Source organism: Microcaecilia unicolor, chromosome 1 (assembly GCF_901765095.1).
Source record: "Microcaecilia unicolor chromosome 1, aMicUni1.1, whole genome shotgun sequence".
Classification (NCBI taxonomy): domain Eukaryota; kingdom Metazoa; phylum Chordata; class Amphibia; order Gymnophiona; family Siphonopidae; genus Microcaecilia; species Microcaecilia unicolor.
Window position 1 is genome coordinate 558,345,978 of NC_044031.1, and position 20,707 is coordinate 558,366,684.

A 20,707-nucleotide genomic window follows, 5' to 3' on the forward strand; every position below is an offset into this window, starting at 1 on the left:
ATCTTTTCTACCTTTGTTGTCTGGTGACTTTGTTTTCCTGATCATGCTGGCCCAGTATCTGATTCTGCTGCTATCTGTCCTCTTAACTCCGTTTCCAGGGCTTCCTTTCCTTTTATTTCTTTCCTTTCCTCCTTTCTTCTTCATTTCTGGTCCTCAGTTTCTGCGTATTTTCTTCATCCATGTGCAGTTTTTCTCCTCTCTTCCTTTTCCCTCATCTCATCTCCTTCCTCACTCTTCCCTTCCCTCCATCCATGTCCAGCATTTCTTCTCTCTTCTCTTCCCTCCTCTCCCCTGCCCTCCATCCACCCATGTCCAACAGTGACCCTCCTCTCCCCTGCATGCACCCATGCCTAGTGACCCTCCTTCCCCCTGCCCTCCATCCACCCACACATACCCAGCGACACTTCTCTCCCCCTCCATTCACAAATGCCCAGCGACTCCCTTCTCTCTCCTGCCACCCCCACCCGAGTTGTTCGCGAATTCTCCCTCCTCTCTTTCCCTCCGGATCCGGTCCCTCACACCAACCTGACTCTTTGAATTCTTCGGGGCCCGCTGCCAGGCTGACTCTCCCCCGCTGGCGCTGCCGGTTCACGCTTCAAAATGGCCACCGAAGTCTCGCGAGGCCGCCTCTGTAAGTCTCGGCGGCCATTTTTAAAGTGCGAATCGGCAGCACCAGCGGGGGAGAGTCAGTCTGGCAGCCGGCCCCGAAGAATTCGAAGAGTCAGGTTGGTGTGAGGGACCAGATCCGGAGGGAAGGGGGGAGGGAGGAGAGCCAACTCCCAGCACACACTGCGGCAGTGGCGTTAAAACAGGTAAAGACGCGCCGGAAGCTCAGCTGAGGGCGGGAAGGATCAGAGCTGCTTGGCTGCAGCAGTGCCAGGCAGCCCCGCATTTGGGAGACAGGGGGTGGGTTGCAGCAAGGGGAGGAAGGTTACGGTTGGGCTGGGGAGGCTTAGCCTCCCCAAGCCTCTTATACGGGGCACCTATGCTTAGCCCCTCAAATGTAGTGTTTGGCTCAGGTATCCAGCAACCCTTACACTTCACTGTGACAATATCATGGCTTAATCATAAAACAAGGAGGAAGGACAGGAATCACAGCAAAACATGTATGATGATTGTTCATTTCCACTCTTGCTCCCATTATCTCTCTTTTGCCTATGGCCCCCCTAACCTCCCATGATTCCCCCTCCCTTGGAACAAATCACATCTGAGCTCCACAGTCAAACCCAAACAACTCACTCACTCACCCTCACTAATCGGACATCCTCCCCCCACCTTTTCACATAAGCTTTTCCTAGGGCCACTCTGAGGGAAAGGTGAGTAGTGGAGTGCCTCAGGGATCGGTGCTGGGGCCGATTCTGTTCAATATATTTGTGAGTGACATTGCCGAAGAGTTACAAGGTAAAGTTTGCCTTTTTGCGGATGACACCAAGATTTGCAACAGAGTGGACACACCGGAGGGAGTGGAAAACATGAAAAAAGATCTGAAGAAGCTAGAAGAATGGTCTAACGTTTGGCAATTAAAATTCAATGCGAAGAAATGCAAAGTGATGCACTTAGGGAGTAGAAATCCAAGGGAGACATATGTGTTAGGCGGGGAGAGTCTGAATGGCACGGACAGGGAGGGGGATCTTGGGGTGATAGTATCTGAGGACCTGAAGGCGACGAAACAGAGCGACAAGGCGGTGGCCGTAGCTAGAAGATTGCTAGGCTGTATAGGGAGAGGTGTGACCAGCAGAAGAAAGGAGGTTTTAATGCCCCTGTATAAGACGTTGGTGAGGCCCCACCTGGAGTATTGTGTTCAGTTTTGGAGGCCGTACGTTGCGAAGGATGTCAAAAAAATGGAAGCAGTGCAAAGAAAAGCTACAAGAATGGTATGGGATTTGCGTTCCAAGACGTATGAAGAGAGACTTGCTGACCTGAACATGTATACCCTGGAGGAAAGGAGGAACAGGGGTGATATGATACAGACGTTTAAATATTTGAAAGGTATTAATCCGCAAACGAATCTTTTCCGGAGATGGGAAGGTGGTAGAACGAGAGGACATGAAATGAGATTGAAGGGGGGCAGACTCAGGAAAGATGTCAGGAAGTATTTTTTCACGGAGAGGGTGGTGGATGCTTGGATGAAAACGGTAACGGAATTCAAACATGCGTGGGATATGCATAAAGGAATCCTGTGCAGAAGGAATGGATCCTCAGAAGCTTAGCTAAAATTGGGTGGCGGAGCAGGTGGGGGGAAGAGGGGTTGGTGGTTCGGAGGCGAGAATAGGGGAGGGCAGACTTATATGGTCTGTGCCAGAGCCGGTGATGGGAGGCAGGACAGGTGGTTGGGAGGCGGGAAAAACTGCTGGGCAGACTTATACGGTCTGTGCCCTGAGAAAGACAGGTACAAATCAAGGTAAGGTATACACATGAGTTTATCTTGGGCAGACTGGATGGACCATGCAGGTCTTTTTCTGCCGTTATCTACTATGTTACTATGTTACTATGTAACCTGTTTGATCGCACCAGAAACCCTTGGTTACTTCCACTGGCTGGGACTTGGCCCACCCTTTCCCCTATTTAATCTAATCCAAGACTTTGCAGATTCTAATGTTCAAGCTCTCAGTCAATCTCACTGCAGTTTTTCATGTTTTCACCCTCTCACTGACACTGTACTAGAGGGGTTTATTGCTTATATTAACTAATTAATTGTAAAATATTTGGGGTTTGTATGGAGCAAGGGTGGTGGAGCCATCAGTAGTCACTGACCTGCTGATTGCAACAACCCTGCCAGAATGTAGCCTTTCACCAACAGAAAAAGGTCTTTCCGTGAATAACCCCAAACCGCATCAGCCCTTTGACTTTTACCGGGCTTTCAATAAATAACCAGTGCAAAAATTTAATATGATGTCCTATATCAATCATATAAATTAGCAATCTGTTTAGCAATTTAGATAGAGATAGCGATTTCACCAACAATTATTATTTCTGAATGTTGTTTATGCCAAAGAGACACAAGTGTTAACTGCACTAGGAAAAGGTTATAATAAGATGATAGACTAAATTACTGAGTCCTGCCACCTGATTAGGGTAATGATTTGACCTTAAAAATGAAAAATGTATTTTCTACCCAAATTAGCCATTTTTCATCATTGGTCAATGAAAGGAAGCCATTTAGATATGCTATCTTTCATTGTATTGTTTCTTATCTACTATTATTGGTGCTGTCCCTGGCATAGGCATGATCTAGATTCCTTGAACATCATGTACACATTTTAATGCCAAGTAACTTTCAGTAACAGCATGGTGTTAAGCAATTTATTTCTGTATACATTACAAAACTTCAGATGATTCAGAATGGTTAAACAGGATCAATTGTTATTTCTGGTCAATCAAATCCAAATAACTACTAACTAATCTTGAAAAAAAATGAAGAATTTTAAACCATTTCATTAATAGAATACATCAATCCTTTATATAATTCAATTATAAAACATCAATAAAAAAATCTAATTTCAAAACTCATGTGTCAAGTGCATCAGGCCATCATACACCGACAGAAGGAGCTCAATGATCACTGCATCACTGCCTATTTTAATAAGCATTTGGAAATTGTGAGAGAACTTCAAAAGAAATTGTAAGAGATTATTAGCAGGTTTATTAGTGTTTTATGTTTTATTGAAAGTTTGGGTGTACATTTCACAATGAGTAACATCAAAAATCAGACTTTCTGCCTGTAATTTTGCTTCCTTCTGTCTTCCTGCCTTTGGGATTCACTCTTTTCCTTTCATCAGCTGCCATTTTCAGCAGCATGCAGTAATTTCATGGCTCATTGCAAGCGCTGAAAACCTTTGAAACCACAAATGCTAACCTACCTGGCCTGCAGCCATTTAGGAAGAGATTAATTTAACAAACAGAAGCAAAACACTCTCTTCTCCTAGCCTGTGCATAATTTCACTTCTATCTATATTTATTTTACAGTGAGCAGCGTAATGACAATTTCAGTAATTGCAACTCTATAAAAACTTGCCTGACGGAACTTATCTCACTATCACAAGGCTCTGAGTCAGTCAGATTAGAAAAAGTACAGCATGTTGGTTGCCTTCCAAAAATCTGTGCTTTACATAAAAATGTAAGTGCCACCTAGCACATATGTGTTGATATATCTACATGAAATTAGAGTCTCCATAGTGTTTTGACTGGAATGTCGCATTTAAATATGCAAAAATGTATGGTCACCTATATTTTTCAAAAATAAGCATATATATATATATATATATATATATATATATATATAATCAACAACCAAGTATGCTGTAAGTGCCAGGCCTTTGTTGTTGTTGTTGTTTTGAGGATTATTTTTTAATATAGACTTAATTGCAAATGTCTGTTATACTGCTGTCAAGCAATGTGAACAGAACTGAATGTCCATCTGGGGCAGATGTGAGCTATCATGCCTAGAACAGTTAGATTCTTAATAAGTCAATAAATTGTTAATAATAATAATAATAAAATGGGCTTGATATTCAGCGCTATTTAACTAGTCAGGAATAGCTCCTGGCCAGTTAAATATCACTTTGCCAGCAAAGCACTAATATTCGGTGCGAAAAGCCAGTTATCTCCATTAAATATTAGCACTTAGCACATAGTGGTTAACCAGATATATCGCGTGATATAGCCAGCTATCTGTGAATATTCAAGTGCTGGCCACAAAGTTTAGCAGGCAAATCAGACTGCATAAATAGCAATCTATCTTTGCCCGCTATTTACTTAACCGGCCAGCGCTGAATATTCACATAGCCAGTTAAGTTAGAGCTGGTCAAAAAAACCCCTAAGATATTTAATGCTGGTCACTGGAAATGTCTTTGTGTTCCTGCCTTGTTCTGGTTCCTGCCTTGCTGAGTCCCTTGGAGGTTGGACCCAGTCTTGCCTGCCTAGTACCCACCCCCAGAACACCCTCAACATAGCTGGCATTGAGTTGGCACTCACCATGAATTTCAGCAGCATTTAGCTGGTTAAGTGCCACTGAAAATTAGTGGCTAGCCCCGACCACGCGATTTAACTAGTCAATATTCTAAGCTGGTTAAATCGCTTAGAATATTGGTCCCATAGTCTTTTTTGGACAAATTAAAACTTCATTACTTAATCTTTCAATTATTTGCTACACCTGATTATAATATAATTATCTTACATCATGCTAAACTAAAAACATGATTTTTATTTAATGCAATAACTGTGGTGCCTTAATCTTGATCAAATTAACAGATCCAAACACTTAAATGTGGGGGTTACATCAAGTTAGTACACAATTCAAATTCAGTGCAAGCTTCATTTAATCTACATATTTTATATCTGCGTGCATTATTGATAGAATCAAATTCTTCAGACCTCAGTGTTAAATCATAGGAACAGAGTCGTATGATTTACCAAACCAAAAAACAAAATCTCATCTAATCAATCAATATAATTTCAAAATGTTGAATCCACTGTGATGCCAAGATTTAAATATTCCACATGACCCAACCACCCACCAATTAAGAATCTTGAAAACCTACAATAGTCAATCTCTAGGTTTAAGCCCACAAGGGCCACTGTATTTAAAGAAATAATCCATTGTTGCGCTTTATAGTTTAGCAAACATTCAGAGTTGCCTCCCTCCCATCCCAGCCTAAGGTTTATGTATATATTCTTTTTTAAAAATTGATTGATTAGATGAGTTTTTTGTTATGCTTGTTTCAGATTTAGAAGACCAGACCTTGATGCAACCTAGGGCGAAACATAATTCATGTTGAATGCCAGTCCCTCTACAAAGATAAGTACTGAGCACTAATTTTAGTTGGATAAAAATTAAATTAAAAATCACAAAATAAATGAGTTGTTTACCATTAATAAAATTGTGACCGATGCAGATTTTGGTAAATCATAGGACTGTGTTCCTATGTGAAATGAGTTACCACTGAGGTCTGAAGAACTATCAATAGTGTATGCAGATAGGAATACAATGGGCATCTTGGTATTTACCACCATCTGATTTCTACTGCGAGCTGAAAACGCTACTGCGGCTTAGTAAAAGACCCCTTAGAGCTTTAACTGTCTCCAGCTCTCTGCAATAAAAAGGGAATTGGATCAGCTCAAAGAACTAAAGGAAACCTCACCACCAATACAGAGACATCCTGGTACTTTTTTTTACCACTCCCACAGAGAATAAAACAATCCAGAAATAGATAGATTACAGTGAGCTCTGGAAGATTATGGCCTATGACAAAGAGACATCCACCTTCCCAAATGATACCACTATAAAATGCCTTTGCTGCATTGGAAAACCATGACAGTCCTGTAATGGAATTCAGATTGGAGCCATAGATAAAGAAAGATACTGAACACATAGAAAAGTCCCACAGCACTGATAAAACAACTCAAAAGGGAAATATACTACTGCTAGAAGACTCAATTATAAGAGGGATAAGCTTGGGAACACAGTCTGAAGGTCACAAAAAGTTGAAAGGTCTTAAGAATCCTCAGCCAGCAGAATTATAAACCATATAGTAAGTATCATCAAAGAAGAAAACAACAAGGATTTTAAAACTGATATTAAAATCAGAAGCGTAGTCAAGTTGAAGGAACGGGGGGAGCGGAGAGTGGACCACTGACGGTGCCGGTGTTTTAATTGCAATGCATCGCATAAAAAAAAATAGGCGCTGGCAGAAGTCCATTTGAGGGAGCGGCTTCTTTCCTTGCGCCCCCCCCCCCCAGCTATACCTCTGATTATGATCCACCTGGGAACAAATGACCTGGCTTGAAACAGCACCCTTATAACACAGAGAAATTTCCAAAAGTTGGAGAAAGATCTAAAGCCGCTGGTAAGGACTGTTGCATGCTCAGAAATACTACTTGTGTATGCAATGGGAGAGGAATGCTAATGCCAGACAGATAATTTCTTGTGTAAACAAGAAGAATTTAGATACATTTCACAAATGAAGACAATAACTGGCCACCAGCATTTATGTCCCTGTTGCAGGGGTAAAGTCTACAGCATACTAACATTTTCATGAGTAAGTGTACATATGTCCCTGTCACATTTTACATAACTGTAGTTATACTGGGTTAGGCTGGTATTCTATAACAGAATCTGGACAACCAGATGCCATTATAGAATAGGCTCCCGATTGTAGAATTGCCTCCGTGTGGAATTCTAAATGCAAGGATGTTGACGACTGATATGTAGAGAATATTGAAGAAAAGGCAGAAATGCTAAACAAATACTTCTGCACAGTATTCACTGTAGAAGACCCAGGAGAGGGGCCACAGATAACTAGTAAAAAGTATGTAGTATATCAAATGGAGTAGATATAGCACCATTCACAGAAGAATACATTTGTAAAGAGCTTGCAGAACTGGAAGTGGACAAAGCAATGGGACTGGGCGGACTAGATTCTGAGATACTGAGGGAACTCAGAGAAGTTTTTTTTTCTTTTTTAGTTCAAATCTCTTTATTAATTTTTTCCCAGAAAAAGACGTACAAGAATCAACAGCAAACAATAAAACAACAAAACATAGGTATAAGAGGCAATCATAAGAGAATTCACATATGAAATACAAAATCATCCAATTTAGCTCAATAATTTTTGGAGATACAGCCTCCTCCTTGCCTTTCAAGCAAATTATCTTTGTATTTGTGAAATAGGCATACAATATTTCACCAATACATTACGTCAAATGCGATGTATCTTTCCAGTGTGTCACAAATTTCACAGCAAGCAAAATTAAGAAATTAAAGAGCCTTTTATGGGCTTTGGTGGTAAAAGGGGGCCTCAGGGTGTATCAAAAACTCGTGCCAATGCTAACTCAGGCCCACTTTTGCCACAGCTTGGTAAAAAGGGCCCTAAGAATATAGGCATTGCCATTTGTGAGCACTAGATCTAGCATTGACCTTAATAAATTCCAGAATGCTAGCACTTCCAAATAATCTTCACAGCTCTCTGTGGGTCCTGTTTACTAAGCTGCGCTAGAGGCATGTTAGTGCTTTTAGCGCGTGCTAACTGTGTAGCAACCCACAATATTCCTATGGGCGCCTACGCAGTTAGTGACCGCTAATTTTGTGCATGCGCTAAAAATGCCAGTGCACCTTAGTAAATAGAGCCCTATATATTTCTCACTTAAATATACAATCACTTGTTGCATTTGATAAGCCACATAAGTGTCTACACGCGCCCAATGCATCAAAATGGAGTTTCTGCATGGCTACCATGTGGCCCTTGCAGTAATCTCATTTTTGCACGCATCCACTATGTGCGCATAAAAATTAATTTTTATTTTCTGGTGCGTGTCAACTACGCACACCAAGTGGCATTTGACACGCATAGGTCATTACTGCCCGGTTACCGCATGAGACTTTAATGTCTGGCGGTAAGGTCTCAGTCCCAAAATGGATGCCCAGCAATTTTGATTTTGCCACACGTCCATTTTTGGCAAAAATGTTAAAAATGGACTTTTTTATAGGCACACTGAAAAATAGATTGGTACGCCTACACTACCACAAGCCATTTTTCAGTGCACCTTAGTAAAAGGACCCCTGAATCTTTTCTGAGCCATTAGTGGCAACTTGTTTCACATGAGCATCAGCTCATGGTTTGCCTTACTCTTCATCAGCTCATCAATTTATCTAATGCTTCTAAAATGTTATATGCTGGAACCATTGAGATGTATATAGATATTTTTCTTCAAAGTCTGCCACAAACAGAGTGGCCATAGAGGGTACCAGAGATGTCCCCATGGCCACCCCCTAACTCTGTTCATAAACATCACTGGTTCCAGCACATTATGTTTTGGAAGTGATTTTTTAAATGATATTCTGTTTGGGAAAACACTAGAGCCTCTTTGAATCAGTTTCATGATTGGCTGAATACTCTAACCCCCCTATCTGCAATTTACAATTTTTTTTTTATTGACAATGCTATTGATTTTCTAGATATGCATATTTATAAGCAAGATAATCATTTGTACACTACATTATATAGAAAATCAACTGCTAGGAACACCCTACTTCATTTACAGTTTCTATCCTTATAAGTTGAGATGTAGTTTACTCCACTATTGATAGCGTATAAATGGGGTAAAATTCTGGGAGAAATGCTTTCCTACAAAATGATAGAACATTGGAAGAGCATAAAAAATGTCAGCATTGTCAATGGTATGACCAAATTATGAAGAGTCTGGTTTGGTTTCACCCTAATACTGGCTATAAGGTAACTCTGAGACATAACACTAACTGCAGTTCTGATAATGTTATTTACTTAATTCAATGTCCATGTAAATTAATTTATATAGAATGCTGTACTTGACCTATAAAGTTCCAATTAAATAAGCATAAGTCCAGATTTAAAATAAGGTAAAATCGGCTCCGCTGGTAGCTCATTGGATGTTAAAACAGCATACTGTATCAGATATTCAATGGAGAATCATTGATAAAATAGTTCTGGGATAGGCAGGTGGGAACATCAGTCAAATATTAAATTACAAAGAGCAACAGTGGATTTATATACTACAATCTGTGGCGGCAGAAGGGTTAAATTTGGGCATCCCTTCTGTGACACCTTTAGCTAGCTGCTATCTGATTGGAGTAAACTGTCAACTGTTTTGTATAAGTTTGTGTAGATCACGCCAGTGCCATGTTTTGAGAAAGGGCAGACACTATAAAGAGAAGAATACTAAAGTACCAACACGAGTACTTGCATTTGAATTTATAAGCTTCATATTTTTAAAGTTTATAGTTAAACATTTGTAGCATCAGTATAAGATTGAGTTAGTAATACTGATTGAAGTATATTATATTTGTAGGACCTTTCCTGATGCAGGAACAAAACATGGTCCATGTCAGTTGGTCTTCATATTTCAGATAAGTGTCTTGGTCACTTGACTTCATCTATGTTATAAAAATACATACAATTTTTAAAATTGATTTTAAGAATGTAATATAAGATGTTAAGAATTATTGACAAAAGTTAGATAAATTGATGAGCGGATGAAGAGTAAGGCAAATCATGAACTGGTGCTCATGATGTCTCAGAGAAGATTCAAAGTGCTACAAGTTGTTGAGTATTTAAGGGCTCCTTTTACTAAGCGGCTGTAAGCCCAATGCGGGCTTACCGCTCGCTAAACAGGAAGTACCGCCAGGCTAACGCAGCAGCACAGTGGGACTTCCCACCCCTAGTGTGCCATCATTTTTGGCGCTACAAAAATGTACTTTTGTAGAGCCGGAATGTACCCTCAATGGGTGGCGGTAAGGGCTCCCCCCCCCCAAATGGCCACGCAGCAAGTGCTTTACTTGCTTCCTGGCCATTTCCTGTAGGAAAGCAAGACTTCCCTTTTACCAGCTGTGGTAAAAGGGGGCCTCGGTGAATGTGTAAAACACACCCTGATGCCAACGCCGGCCCCCTTTTGCTGCAGCTTGGTAATAGGGGCCCTAAGTGAGAAATATAGAGAGAGTTGTGCTCATGATGGCTCAGAGAAGATTCAAAGTGCTACAAGTGGTTGGGTATTTAAGTGAAAAATATACAGAGAGTTACTGGGATTGTAGAATTTATTATATGACTGCCTCCACTAGAAACCTACTCCAGCTGAGCTAAATGCCTTAGGACTAAGGCACAACATATATTGCATTGAATGCAAGTCATATAGCAAGTTATAGGATCCAGAAGCTCTGCAAGTGAAAGAAAAGGAAGTACTTTTTTCTTATATAGGATAGATAGAGATAAAGTCAGCAGATTATCAAGGAAGATCTTAAGATAGAGGGACACAGGTAAAAGAGCAGGTGAGAATCTATGAATCAATCCAAACACAAACATCTGAAAATATATAAATTCAGAAAACATAGCTTTTAGGTATGCAATACTCCACATCAAAAGTGTGTGCTTTTCATGAATTCCCAACTCTCCAGGAAGCAGCCCCTTCCTTAAAAGCACAGACTCTACTAGGCAACAGGTACAATGGAAGCCAAAAATAATTAAATTCAATCTCAGTCAACACTGTATTAGGAAGAAGGTTTAAAATACAGATCTAGTAATAAAGGACCATTATTAAATAGTCATTTTCAGCATTAAAAACAAAAGGCAAGAGAGCAGTTATAAAGTCAGGAGGAAGACAGAATTATAGCAACTTACAAAGGTCAGAAGCTCTGCAAGTGAAAGGAAAAGAAGTATTTTTTTCCCTGTATAGGATAGATTGAGGTAAAGTCAGCAGATTATTAAGGAAGATATTAAGAGAGAGAGGGACACACATTTAAGAAAGCAGTTTAGAATCTATGAATCAATCCAAACACAAACATCAGAAATATATAAATGCAAAAACATAGAGGCCCTGCAGGAAAAGGGACCCTGCGCTGGCAGCATGGGCCGTTTTTCCCCGCACACCAGGGTGCTTTTTACCGCAGTGGTTAAAAAAGGCCCCCAGCACACATGGCCTTGCGATAAGAGAACGCTTATCGCATGGCCATGCGACAGGGAGTCCTTACCGTCACCTACTGAGGTGGAGATAATGGCTCCTGCGCTAACCCAGCGGTAACTGGGCAGCGCACAGTGATGCCCGATTACTACCAGGTTACTGCCACACAAGCCGTTTCCAGGGGTTTCTTTTTTCCTTGGAAATGGTGCATGCTCATGGCAGAACTACCACGGCAGCTGCGTTAGGCCGGCGGCAGTCCCGAAAGAGCAAGTGGTAAGCCCACGTTGGGCTTACTACCACTCTGTAAAAGGGCCCCATAGCTCTTATGCATGTAATTGCCCTAAACACTATTCTATAAAGACATATGAAAGTGCTATAGCGCACAAATGCAAGGGGAGGGGGCATACTTGTGAGCATAGCATGGACATGACATAGGTGTGTCTCCCAGTTACACACAGAACTTACAGAATAGTTGCTGTATTTAGGTGTGCTCAATTACTCCAGCTCTAAGGCAAACTTAGCCTATAAATTATATTAAGGAAAGACTGAGGGGTCCTTTTACCAAGCTGTGGTAAAAAGGCCAAAAAATGGCATGGCTATGTGGTAAGATTTCATTTACCGTGTGGTCATGCAGGGAGAAGCACTTAACACCACCCACTGAGGTGGTGTTAAGGGTTCCCGTGCTAACCTAACGGTAACCGGGTAGTGTGTGGCGCTGCCCGATTTCCGCCATGCTGGAAAATATCTAGCTATTTTCCATAGCGTGGCAAATTTCACATGCTGGGCCTGGAACTACTGCCGGTGCCCGTGTTCGGACAGTGGTTTTTCCAGATTAGCATGCAGTAAGCCTGTGTTGGGCTTACCACCAATCTGACATACCATATGAGTGGAGAGAACTGCATATGTACCCCAAGGATCTATGCTCCTCTTCTTTTTAATCTCTTCTTTCTTCCCCTTGCTGCGTTCATTCAATATTTTGGAATTTCTGCTTATCTTTATGCTGATTATGACATTTTGCTGCTCTTTCCTCATCACCTCCTCCTCCTCCTCCTCTTCCCTTACTCCATTACAGATTGGTCTTGAATCAGTTGCTAGCTGGCTAAGCGATCATCAGTTAGTGCTAAATCTGAACAAAACAAGTTGCCTGTTGGTTCTCTGGTTCAACTCTCCCTCCTCTATCCCCCATCACTTTATTTGGCACATCTGTTACACCAGTACCCACCTTTCATTATTTAGGTATTATTCTCGATTCCTCACTTTCTGTTTTGCCACTAGTTTTCTAGTTTTCTGCCAGTTATGTGCAATTCTTCACCTCTTTGATACTTCACAATTCCATGCACTAATCCTCTCTTTTTTTACCACCCATCTTGATTATTGTAATGTTGCTTATGCTGGTTTACCTCGTCACACACTAAAGAGACTTCAATCACTCCAGAACACTGCCATCAGATTGCTCTGCCGTGCCCATCGCTATGATTATACATCACCTCTGCTGAAACAATATCATTGCCTGCCCGTTGAGCAAAGGATAACATAAAACTGCCACCCTCACTTTTAAGGCCTTTAGACTAGGTATCCCCAACTATCTCTCTTGTTTAATGATTCCTTATTGCCCCTCCAGAACCCACCATTCATTAAACGATCAACGCTTAGTTCTGCCTTCTCTAAAACTTGCCCACTTGGAATCAACCTGTTACAGTGCATTCTTCTTCCTGGCTCCTCATACCTGGAACAATATCCCCCTTTCTCTCCATAGCAATTCCTCTTTTAAGGATTTGAAAACTGAGCTGAAAACCTGGCTTTTCAGCTTAGCTTTTGATGAAACAGTTTGCTGAAATTACCAGTGTTACCCTTTAACCCTGTCCTTTTTTTGTGTGTTTGCTTTACCCTCTTTTTTTGCAATGCTTATGTCTCTTAACTTAACACCCTGCTTTCCTATACACTAATGGAGTTTCCTTTTTTTTAGCCTGTACATCGTTGTGTCCTACCCATCAGCTAGAGCGCTATAGAAAGTTATTGCAAATCTACTATAATAAAACTCACCCTCAACGTTCTGAGGACACTGACGTCAGTGAAGCCAAGCCCTGACTTCCTTCAAAAAGGTTCAAAGGTTCGTGGTGGTGAAGCCACCAAAATTGCTCCGGGCCCCGCCCTCGAGGGCGGAGCAATGGCAGAACAATGAAGGGGTTGGCAGGGAGGGAAGCAGGAAGGCGGGGGGGGGGGTGGGAAATCGCTCCGGGCCCCGCCCTTGCGTCAAACGTCATGACGTTGGGGGCGGAGCAATGGAAGAATAACGAAGGGGTTGGCCAGGGAGGGAGGGAGGGAGGGGGGTGTTGGCGACGAACACCTTGCTAGCGCCCGTTTCATTTGATCTGAAACGGGCCTCTTTTACTAGTAAATAAATATATTGCTGGAGCTCTGGCAGGATTGCCATGTAAATACACACCATGGCCTATGAGGGGTCAGACTCAATTTTGTTGCTGTTGTGCCACAGGGCCAAAGTTAGAGACCTCTAGTTTCATCATTCCCTAAGGGATGGGTCAGATGAAAAATGTCTGGAACTTGATGGTGGAACTAACTCTTGCAGCCTAAAGGGCATTTGTTCTTGTTATTCTGTATTCTAGGATCCAAGAAGCACCAAAAAGGGACAGAACTGTTGTCTTACAAAACGTTTTGTCCTAGTGATGGCGTGACCAGTGTCATCTTTTGCCTAGAAGTATTAATTCCCAGGTTTGACAGGAAAGAATATAAATAATTTAGATCAGGTAACAATCTATAATACTAAGGAGGAATCTCAGATGATCAAGCACATCAGAACAAAGAGCACAGATTCACAATTCTTCTCAGAAAGAAATCTTTTGCTGCTGGATTCTATATGTGTCCTGTCCCCCCCCTCCCCCCCCACTGAGATGAACAGAAAATGGTCATGAAGGATTCTGTTCTCTAGTAGAGGAAAGACAGAGGGAAAGCGTTAGACAAGAAAGCACTTCTCCCAGTGGTGTGCTGGAGCGGGCTCTCACAGGCTCGCGAGAGCCGCTTGTTAAGTTTTTAAGAATTTTGGGAGCCGGTTGTTAAAGTAGGCCTCCCCATGGCTACTTTTACAACTGATTCCCAAAATGTGGGCTTGGGCCCCCTCCTGAATTCTCTTTTACTTTGCTGGCAGTGATGCTGGCCCCACCAGCCAAGTAAATAGACTGCTGCTGCTCCCTGCTGCTTGTTTCTGACTCTGAGCATCAGGCTGGGACTTTTTATGCAAGCGCAAGAAGGTTCCATCATGCTGCTCAGAGCCAGAAACAAGCAGCAGGGAATGGTGGCAGTCCATTTATTGGCTGGTGGGGCTTGGCAAAGGTATGCCTAGCGTGCCTCCACAAGGGAGGGGAGAGAGAGGCATGTATTCCCCCCCTCCCCCCCCCCCAAAAAAAAATGTTTTTCAGGGCCGGCTATGCCCGGAGAGAGAGCCCGTTGTTAAAAATTTACCAGCACACCCCTGGTTATCACCCTTCCCAAGTTTGAGTATTCTGTGACATTGACTGTTGGGAAGATTAATATAAATAGTAATCACTGATTCAGAGTCCTATGTGGGGATAACAACATCACAGTTTTGCTGAACAGTCTCTTTTCTTTCCCTACTTTTATATGAAACGTATTATACCTACCTAGATACAATTCTAGTTTACTTAAAAATAATTATATTTTCTTTGTTCCAATGGCACTTTATTTATCATTCCATTAGCTTTAAAAGTCATCTATTAATGTGGTTTTCTAGATACTGATGAATCAATATTAATATTGATGAGATGATGTTATCATCATTGACAACTTTAACTAATTCAGTAAATATGTCTATCATGGTAAACATTGTCTATGTTGTCATTGCTAATAGAAAGCAGGGGATTTGATTGACATACATGTTTATGTACATACAGTTGGACTTTCGGAGTTAGTAGATCTACAGTTTCCTGGTGAAAGCTTATAATTAATTGCTAAAGCTTAGATAAATGAAAAGTTTCAAGTCTGCTGTTTTTCAGCCAGTTTGTCAGAACTGTTCCCTATCAATAAAATCAGCAGACCTTAATGCTGCCTACAAAACTATTTTATCCAGTAGAAAAATAAGTCCTTGGACAAAAAGGCTCATAAAATGATTTTTAACCAGCTGTTGTAATATCAAAGAATACAACAATGGAACTTATTTTAGAAGTTATATTCGTTATATGGATGTGCATATGGCCGTATATCCCTGTTCATGTTGCAAAAATGTTCAAAGGGACATTTCAAAAAAGGGGCGCCATTAATGTCCATGCTGTGTGGGCATCCAGAGATGAACATCCAGGAGAGAAGAATGCCGGAGGAGTGATCAGAGCAGAGCCGCTTGATGAGCATCCAGAAATCACCTATAGCGTGGAGATGTCCAGGGTTGGACATTTAAATGTCCATATCTAGACCTTTTATAAGTCATCTGAGAATGCCGCAACCTGGTTTTGGGGACTGAATGTGTTGTGGCTGTTTAGAGGAGAGTGGAGGATAAGCTTCTGGTCTGATCGGTGTATCCAGTGAGTTTTTTCTAGCAAAAAAGGTGCCGGTACTCAAATGCTAGGCTACCCTTCAGGGGTCAGGTGATCACTGAGGGACCCACCCCACAATAGCCAGGCCCCCTGCAACCAGTCATAGAATCTATAACAAGACAGAATTGGTGTGTAGAGCCTGAGCTCTTTCATTAAAACTTGGGGTCCATGAGTCAATTTTAGCAGACAATGGAAAAGGTGCCGGTACTCAGTCCCCTGCTCCCTCTAACTGCCCTAAGTCTATCTCTCCTTCCCCCCTCTGCTCTCCCTGAGTCCATCTCCTCTTGTGCCTCCCTCCTTTGAGTCCATCTCTCTCTCTCCCCTTCTTTCCCCTAGCCTCCCCAACTATTTCTCTCCTTCCACCCTCTCTCCCAAATCTGACATCTTCCCTCCCTTCCCCCTGAAATCTGACTTCTCTCCCTCCCTTCCTTCCTTCCTTCCATTACCTCACCCCATCTGATATCTCTCCCTCTCTTCCTTCTTTCTAGCCCCCACACCAAGTCCAACCTTTCTGCCTCCTTTTGTCCAGCATCACTCACTCACACTCTCTCCTCCACTCCCTCCCCCCAAGTTGTGGTCTGGCATCTCCCCTCCTTCTATCCTCAATCCCTTCCCTGACTCTACCTTCTTTCTTTACTTCGTAAAAGTCGACGGTGGCAGTGATTCTCATATGCTGCCCTGCTGCAGGCCCTAGCCCGCCTTTCTGACATACGTCCCATTTCCTCAGAGGCTGGCCATAGTAGAGAGAAGAGGCTGGGGTAGGTGGCAGGGCAGCATATGGGAATCACTGCTGCTGCTGACTTATGAAAAGCAAAGAAGGAAAGTAGACTCGGGGAAGGGGGTTGAGGAATGAAGGGGGAGATTCCAGACCGAAGCCAGGGGGGGAGGGGGATGAAGGAGAGATGCCAGTATGGGAGGAACGGGATGGAAGGAGGGATGAAAGCTCTACAGGCAGGAAGGGATGGCAAGCAAGTAGGCCAGCCAACAGAAGCAAGATGCCACTCCATTAAATTCCTGCCTGAGGTTCCCGCCTGTTGGCCTAATGATAGGGCCACCCCTGAACTGTGATATATAATAAATAAATCCTAAGCCCTGATTTGTCCAACACATTGCATTGTATTTATTTTAAATTAAATTTGGTTTCATAGAAATATGCAGACATCTATGTGTACAAATATAAAGGGTCACACAGTGGCAGCACTATTACCATCGCTATTGCAAGCGACACTGAAGATGAGCTTTTCCTGAATAATTCACAGCCTGTAATTAGATAATTCAGATCATCTGCCTTGAAAGCTATCCAGTGCACCAGAAATTAACCAAAAATTGAAACTGGTAACACCCAGAAACAAAATGAAGAAAAGAGACGCTCTCAGTAAATTCCTCATCATTGTATACTTGTGCTGCCGTTGTACCACAAACCAGCAACGTGTCCTGTCTGCTCATGATATGATGCACCACATATACTATCAGAAAGGTTTTATAAATTCTTTGGGATCTGCCACCAGCTATCAATTTCAATAGGGAATATCAGATCCAGCTTTATTACAGTGGATGAAAGCAAGGCAAATGGGTCAGTTGCTCTGGTGATTGTGAACCAATGGCTATCACTCTAGAACAGTCATCTGCAGTTTGTTTAGGTAATGGGGTACATTTTTAGTCAGAAGGTCTCTCTCTACACGGTTTGACAGATGCTGCTTATTTCTCCACAGCAAATTGTACAATAAGGATAGATATGATTAGAGCGGCTTTCAGATTCTGATCATGTGATGTGCAGGTGTTCCAGTCCTACAAGGATAATTTGTAATTCTTTATATCTCTTTCTTGAAATATTAGCCTCTTGACCTTTTGAAATATAGAAAGGCAGTGTGTTTAGGTCAGACTGTTTATTGGCTGTCCATTATTGAAACAACTTCAATGAGCTTTTATCATAACACATCTCTTTGTAATAAAGGAAATCTTGTCTCCCAAAGTACTTCTTGCATGATAGAGCCTTGAAAAAGCAGTCAATTCTACTTTACCACATCTCTTTTCAAGTCGTCATCTTTAGATATTTAGATATTTTATACAGAGAAACAAAACAAGAGAGAGATTTAGCAGTCCAGGCCTACCAGCAACTCAGTTTTCAAGCAGTGAGGACTTTGCAAGAGAACTTAATATAAGGATATAACTCAACCGCAGAATTTCCATGTTTTTCATACTTTTGCCATTATTGTGCATCTTTTTAAAGAAGCAATTGATTTCTCTTCAGCTTCTCATTTAAATAATGAAAAGAGGAAAAGTTGTCACATTTTTCCATAAATATATTTTCCCTCTATATACCTATATACCTCCTCTCCTCTTTCCTGAACACATTAATTGATTTGCTTGCTTTATTATTTTTTGTCTATTAGATTGTAAGCTCTTTGAGCAGGGACTGTCTTTCTTCTATGTTTGTGCAGCGCTGCGTACGCTTTGTAGCCCTATATAAATGCTAAATAATAGTAGTAGTAGTAGTATAGAACATAAATAATACAAATGTGCACAGGCAAAACTACATTTTTAGTTTTGGGGTTTTTTTTTTAAATTTTCAGTTTAGTAAAAGGTCCCTTTGGTTTAATAAAAAACAGTTAATGAACATTAGAACAGACAAATCAACATAATGCACATGATATCATAAATTAATGTAATTTAAATTGATTTTGTGCTAACAGAAATGTTTAAGGGATGCTAGCAAGCTGAATGCACACTAAGAAATGCACATCCCTAATAAACAGTCATGTAAGGAGAGAAGACAAGACTTTTTTCAGGAATATTAGACAAAAGGAGGAAGATCAAATATGGAATTGTAACACTGAAAGATGCCGTGAACCACTATGTGGAGAATGATGAGGGAAAAGCAGATATACTAAATAAATACTTTTTTTCCTCTAAGGAAACCCTGTAGATAGACCATAGTCAGCCGACAAAGGTACAAATGAAATGGAATAGATACCACACCATTCACAGAAGAAAATGTTTATGAACAACTTGAAAGCTGAACTGAATGTGGACAAAGCCATGGGATCAGGTAGGATCCATCCCAGGATACTGAGGGAGCTCAAGGTGGTTCTGACAGGTCCTCTTGAAGATTTGTTTAATAAATCTTTAGTTCCAGAGCTTAACTATGAGTTGAGGGGAAAAATATTTTCTCCAATTAGTTTGAAATGTACATATAGCAGGTTGACAGAATGGTATGAAAATTGCAGTTGCAGATGGAACATAAGAACATACTGGGAAAAGACCAAGGGTCCATCAAGCCCAGCATCCTGTCTCCGACAGTGGCCAATCCAGGCCTCAAGAACCCGGCAAAAACCCCAAAACAAAACAAAAATTTAAATTAATAATGTTCAATGGACTTTTTCTTCAGGAATCTGTCCAAATCCCCTTTAAACTCAGCAATGCCAACTGCTGTCGCTACATTTTCCGGCAATGAGTTCCAGAGTCTAACTACGCGCTGAGTAAAGAAAAACTTTCTCCTATTTGTTTTAAATCTACCATATTCTAGCTTCATCTTATGCCCCCTGGTTCTATTATTGTTAGAAAGTGTAAACAAACGCTTCACATCTGTCCGCTCCATTCCACTCATTATCTTGTAGACATCTATCATATCACCCCTCAGCCGCCTCTTCTCCATTCTGGTCCCTGCTTCAGTGGAGGAGTACCTAATGGTTAGTGCAACTGGGTTCAATTCCAACTACAGCTCTTTGTGACCTTGGACAAGCCACTTAACCCTCTACTGTCCCAGATACAAAAGCTTACCCCCCCCCCCCGTTTATTAAGTGGTACTTGCAGCTGCCTCACGCCAATTCCAACACAGCCCATTCAAAGTGAATGGGCTGTGCTGGCATTAGCGCACAGCGGCCGCTAGTGCAGCTTAGTAAATAGGGAGTTAGTTTGCTAGACCTCGAACCTTCCTCTCTCCAGTTCATCAGTTCATAACTGCATAGACACTGAAACAAACCAACTCCCTCCCCCCTTCTCCCTGACAATAAACCACCCAAGGGAGGGGTGTATGGGAATTAATTCCTCAAGCATACTCCCTCAAAATCCCCCTACTCAACCGCCACTCTCCCCAATAATGTCACACCAAAAAAACTCTGCCAAAACACTCCTGTCAGAGATTCTCCCTCTCTCTCCCTCCCCTCCCACACATCACTTCAGCCAATCAGTCTTGCTGCTTTGACCCAGCTTCACCTTACTGCTTTCCTGTTCAGACATCACCCCCCCCCCCCCATTATGCATGCTTCCTCTCCTCCACAGTAATATTTCAAAAAAATTCCCTTTCAATAAGACAAACATTAAAAGACTACTTTACCAACCCACTCCACCTCCTCCAACTCCATACTTATCAATTATCACTCTTGCAACTGGATGCCGGCTTGACATGCCAAAGGACAACAGTTCTCTGGGGTTGATTGTGAGGACTCTTGAAAAAGTGTACGCGAAACGGGTCCGTCGGGACCTCACCCCGAGAGAGCAGTAATGCAACAGCTCACAGCGTACAGCACAGATAAGTCAAAGTTTGAATTCTTCTGCAATTTTGTTGATAACCTTGTGAGGTCAACAAGAGAGAGGTTTTTTCAGCTTATGATTTCTATTTACTGTATTGCTCCAATACATTGTATTTGATTCCGGTTAGTATACCGAGTAGAGCAATGGGAGTATGAAGCTTTTCCTCTCATTCCTCCACAAACATTAGT